Source organism: Molothrus aeneus, chromosome 2 (genome assembly GCF_037042795.1).
Source record: "Molothrus aeneus isolate 106 chromosome 2, BPBGC_Maene_1.0, whole genome shotgun sequence".
In the NCBI taxonomy this organism is placed as follows: domain Eukaryota; kingdom Metazoa; phylum Chordata; class Aves; order Passeriformes; family Icteridae; genus Molothrus; species Molothrus aeneus.
In genome coordinates, this window is record NC_089647.1 from 100365041 (window position 1) to 100370642 (window position 5602).

A 5602-nucleotide genomic window follows, 5' to 3' on the forward strand; every position below is an offset into this window, starting at 1 on the left:
CGCGTGTACAATTTTTACAGATTTTGTAAATTTGAGTATCTGACAAGAGCCCTGCAATTAGCAACTGACCTGGTGAAGTAATCCCCCCTGTTCTAGTACCTTCTAAATTCTCCCCACCTTCAGTGGAGACCAGGCCCTGTTTACAAAAATATGTCTCGAAAAGCTGGTTTCAACCTTGGTTTCTAAGGACAACCAAGAGAGCATAGGGATCCTGGAACTTGTTTTCCTGCCTAGAGAAATGCTGAAGCTAAGCTACAGTGAGAAGCTACAAATATATGTGTAAAGAATACAGACAATATATAAAAGAAAAAAAGGTAAAAACCAAAACCATTTACCACCCTGATAATGGTCCTGGGTTTCAGTTCAGCCGAAGTCTACAGGATGTATTCTCTGGCCTGACACTCTTATGTCTCAGTAGGAGGTGAGTGATAGATCTGTAACAGCAGTACAGTAGCCTAGCCTTAAATAACATTACCCATTAGTAGATTTTCCTTCCAAAATACTAACTTTCAATGCTTTTCTCCTTTGTTTTAAACATTTGGATTGTTCGTGTGTATTAGTTCATCATTCTAATTTTTTTTAACAAAATGGCAAGTCAATTAACTTCTTGCTATATTTTCTGTATATATTACAGTTAACTATTGGAGAAAACAACAATTTCTACAAAAATATCAGAAGACATGCATGGCTCTGTTTTATTCTCAGTACAGCTCAGCATTTCCTTTTGATAGATCAAGACCATGCATACATATAAATGCAAACCCACATGTATTATAGTGTCTAAATATATTAAAGAAATTATAATGTACTTTTCAGCTGTTACTTTGAACTAGATACCATTGAGAGACAAAGTACAACCAAAATAATTAGCATTAGTTTGTCACACTGTTATTTGTAATGAGATGACTCCGTAGAAATTAAGAATGAAATCACTTGCTTTGTTTCCTAAAAGATTGGTTTTCATTATGAACAGGTTGGGACATTTTCCTTTGCTAATTCATGAATCTATGACAAACCTCTCCAGATAAACTCAGGAGGTATAATTACCCCAAAACTACATAGGCAGATAGGTTATTTTGTCTCAGTGTGATTCTGGCTAAGTAGGGAAAGACAAGAAAAACGCCTCTAGTTAAGGGCTGTATATAAAATTAGAAGAATAAATATTTGATGCCCTTTTTGATATATGATAGTCTAAAGAAAACTGCTTAGTGGTTTTTTTTTAACTTATCTGCCTGCATAAAACCTGAATTCTGCAGTTGATTTTATTTATTTCTTCTCGTGGCTATGGTTTCCATACACAAATGTGAAGGTTTAAGAGCCAGATAAAACTGCTGCTTTTCTGCATTTCCTCTCCTTCCCAATTAAATCTGTTTACCTCACAGTCAAATAATGGCCAGAGAATGGGTTGATACACCCAGCTTCTTGTCCCACTTACTTCAGAAATGTTTTAATGCTGGCCTTGTGCCCTTTGATGCCAGCAATTTAAACATCAAACAGTTTTGGTTGTGCTGTATCATCACCACCTTTCATCCTGTATCATGTGTAACAAGATTTTCAAGCCCATCATGTGTTGGGTGGATGAAAGGTCCTGCTGTAAGGATGTTATTGGGGTGGAGAGGAGCTGGAGAGGATGTGGAAACAACAATCTCATGGTGGGATGTAGTGTCAAAAAATTAGTGGGCATGTTCATGAAAAAGCAGGAGCCATTGCCTAAGCAGGCAAAAATACTGGTGCAAAGGATCTTTCAGGTGGAAGAATGTTGTTATCCAACCCACTCTGAGTTTCTCTGGCTGTGGATGTACTTAGTTGTCAGCTGACATGTCTGAGCAGATGTTGAAAACAGAATGGTGATAAGCAATTACAAAGACCACTAATAATGTTTGCCCTGAGTCAGCTAGCAAACTCTCCATCCCAGCCACGGCACTGTTCCCACTGGAGCTGGCAAGCACCCCAGCTTTGGAGGCCAGATGCCAAGGCCTACAGTAGGGAGTGGTCTGCATCCCCTTGGGCTGGGGAAGCAAGCAAGAAAGAAGAAAATCCCCTGCATATTTAAGTCACAAGAGTAGCTTCTGGCTTGGGTGTCAGCCCCCAGTCCTGGCTGCTGTAAGCCAGGAGAGGCACAGTTTCAGAGTGAGCAGTGCCAGGCTCACCCAAGCCCCACACCAACCTCCTGCCTCCTCCCTGGGGCCACAGCTCCCCTTCCTACCCTGATAGCTGACATCCCAATTCTATTGCCAAGTGGCTATTGCAACTGGCTATTGTTCTTATTCATAAAAAAATACAGCTCCTTTTTAGAACTAATTCATTACTTCCCTGGTATTGTGGGGTAAGAGTTTATTGATGTGTGAAGGGGAAAAATCTTTTGATTGGTTTTGAATTTACCTGAGAAATGTGTGACATAGAAAAATAGGAGGACTTGACTTTGCCTTCTATGTCCCACAAGTTAACTTTCTTGAGTCAAGTGAGAAGTTTCAAACTTCACTCTTTTCAAATTTTAATAGGGGCAGTTTTCCATATACCAAATAGTGTGTAGCAGCTTTCTTCAATACTCAACTTTGGAGGTCATTCTCTGGCAGTGAGGTGTGACATGCAACAAGCACATACAAGAAAGCACCACCCAGCTGACACATCCTGGTTTCATGTTCTGTATTTCTCCTCATCTCATTCTACATGTACCTCAACTTCTTGTTTTTATCTGTAGCAATATAGTATGTTCAGCCAGTACATGTTTGTAGTGTTGTCCACAATGGACCCCAGGCAACTTCCCTAGCCACCACTGAATTTTAGGATCCTGTAAAGCCTGGTGACTTGGGTTGGGTTTTTGTATGTTTGTATTTTTCTATTTCCCTCCTGCCTTCATTTTAATTTTCGATTAGTTATTCTGTGAAAAGTAGCATTGGAAGAAATACTGCTCCTACTCAGTATCATGGAGAGAAATGTTCCAAGGAAAATTCTGATAGTCCTTACCTTCTCCAAAGTTTCAATAGAAGCAATTAACATAATCATCATGAGGAAAGGACAAAATTAAATAGTCTCCTGACTGCATTGCATGTTGTAACAATGCTGTGAGGAAAGAAATAATATCTTTATTTCACAGTTTCTCAGTTGTCTTTGGTTAAAGATTTGAACGTCGTGTTCTAGTTGTCACCTTGCTGATGTGTTCAAACATAATGGAGGAACTAATTTTTCTCCTAGTTGCCTGGGAGTGCCTCTGCAATGAGGGCAGTGAAGTACCCAGGAGATGTGTCAGCCTGGCTGGAAAGTGTAGAAGGTTCATGAAGTCAGACACCCTTAAGCAGGGTGCTAACCACATAACTTGGCCGTAGTTCATAGAAACAGAGTACTCCAAAAATTTGTAAAAAGTTGATGACTAATGATTTCTACCAATGGATATTTAGTTATATCCCTAAATAATAATTTAAAAGAACTAATTTTCCTAGAATTTCTTGCCTGTCAAAACTTGAGACCACTCACCTTCTTGGCAGCAGCCATTTGGGTGGAACAGCTGCTCCTGGTGCGTAGGATTGCACGAACAACCTCCAGCAAGGTCATTTACAGGGCACAGCTGAAAATATGTTCTCAGTACCTGTATTTACTTGCAAGAATGGAATATAAATTTCCCATACTGTTGACATGCACTTTATTGGTAAGTGCATTTTTGAGGGAAAGCATGTTCACATAAGCACAAGAAGAGACACAGGGAGAGAATGCTACATGTAATTTAAAATACTAAATGTAATTATTTTCATTCAATTTCTCATTTTTATTCTCCAGAGGACAATAGCACTGCAGGCAAACAGTGCACCAGAGATCTGAGTCCTGATAGTACCTCTCACACTACACCTGCATCAGCTATCCTCAAAAAAACCCCAACTTCTAGAAAACTGACTTACTAAGAAGATTATCTTTCTTCACAAAATAATTATAATTTATATGTGTCACTTTATCAGCAGAAAAAAAAAAACCCTAAAACATGCAGTTCATGTGTGAAAAGCATTACTGCTAGAAATATATTGTCCAACATCTAATAATTTTTGAAGAAAACTTTGTTCTCTTTGACAGATCAGCCTTGTGCCTTCTTCTACAGCACAATGTATGCTAACCCCTGGCACCCCAAATTCACTAAAACAGAGCTCACAAATAATTTTATTACAGACAGCAAGAGCTCTGTGGTTCTTTATTCCATTCTTTCCAAGTAGCTCATATTTGCAAATAATCTTCCTTCCATTCAAAAAGTGTTTGAGAGGGGGACAGTGCAAAAGTAATTTATGTTTTGTAAATTTATATATATGTATAAAAAATAATGCTTGGAAGAAATTAAAAGTAATCTTAAGGCCCTATTTAAGGATTTCATGAGCTATCCAGGGATAAAACAGAGCATGTTTGATGATTGGATCTCTTGCCACTCTCAAGTGGAAGGGATGCACAGGGAAAATACTAAAACAACAAAATTCTGCTGGGGAAGAGGAGTGGGCTGTCTTCCTTTTCCCAAGAATTTTTACCAGTATTATGCATGTTTGTAAAATATCAAGTGTTTTGGGGGGACAAAACTTCCATCTAAAGATCAGGATGTTACAAAAAAATGTAAAATTATTTTTCATCTTGAAATTAACAGTTGAATACTTACTCTAGTACTTACTTACTCTAGTAAGTTTAGATTTAAGATGTAAGGATATTTTAAGCAGTTACTGCCCCACTGATGCTACTTTATTGAACACTAACATTTGACCTATTCTCTGGAGTATTAAGTGCTTAGGGAGGTTTAGAGTGATATTTTTATTCAGTAACTCCAAAGTTCCCGTTATATATGGAGAGGGTAAGCTTATTTTGCCGGAAAGCAGGAACATATGTAATGTATTTCTAGGATGTTTGTTTCTACCAGTTTGAAGTTATCCCCCTGCAGCCCTGACACCCGAGCCCCACGTGTGCACATGGCACGGATGGTGGTTCACGGGAGCGCAGGAGTGCCTTGGCAGCCTCATTCTCCGCCCCGTGCGCTGAATCCCTGTTTCCCCAGACGGGACCCTTCATCTCGGTGCCTCCGAGCAGGAGGAGCCGGGGGCGGGCGATGGCTCCCAGGGCATCCCCGGTGGCGGGCGACGGCTCCCAGGGCATCCCCGGTGGCGGGCGATGGCTCCCAGGGCATCCCCGGTGGCGGGCGACGGCTCCCAGGGCATGCCCGGGGGAAGCGCTGCCGGCAGCCCCGGCCTCGGCTGCCCCGCGCTGCAATTCCCGGCACAACTTCCTTGCGCAACTCGCTCTCCCCGCTCGCACGCCCCAGTTTTCCTGCAGAAGCAGCAGCCGAGTATCACTGAGTATCTCCAGTGAGCCTGCCTCGCTGGAGATATTCCAGAACCGCTGTGCTCTGGGATGCCCTGCTCGGGCAGGTTGGACCAGGTGCCCCGCTGTGACCCCCTCCAACCTGACGCATTCTTTGATTCTGCTGATCCTGGCCGCCCCGCCCGCTGCCCCGTCATGGACACGCTGCTGAGTTGGCCCCGACTTCAAAGCCGTGACCGAGGCAGGAACAGAGAGGAGGGAAGCAGGATGCAGGGCGGCCAGAGAAGGGACCGGCCGCCACTGAGGCTGTCCGCCCGGGGCC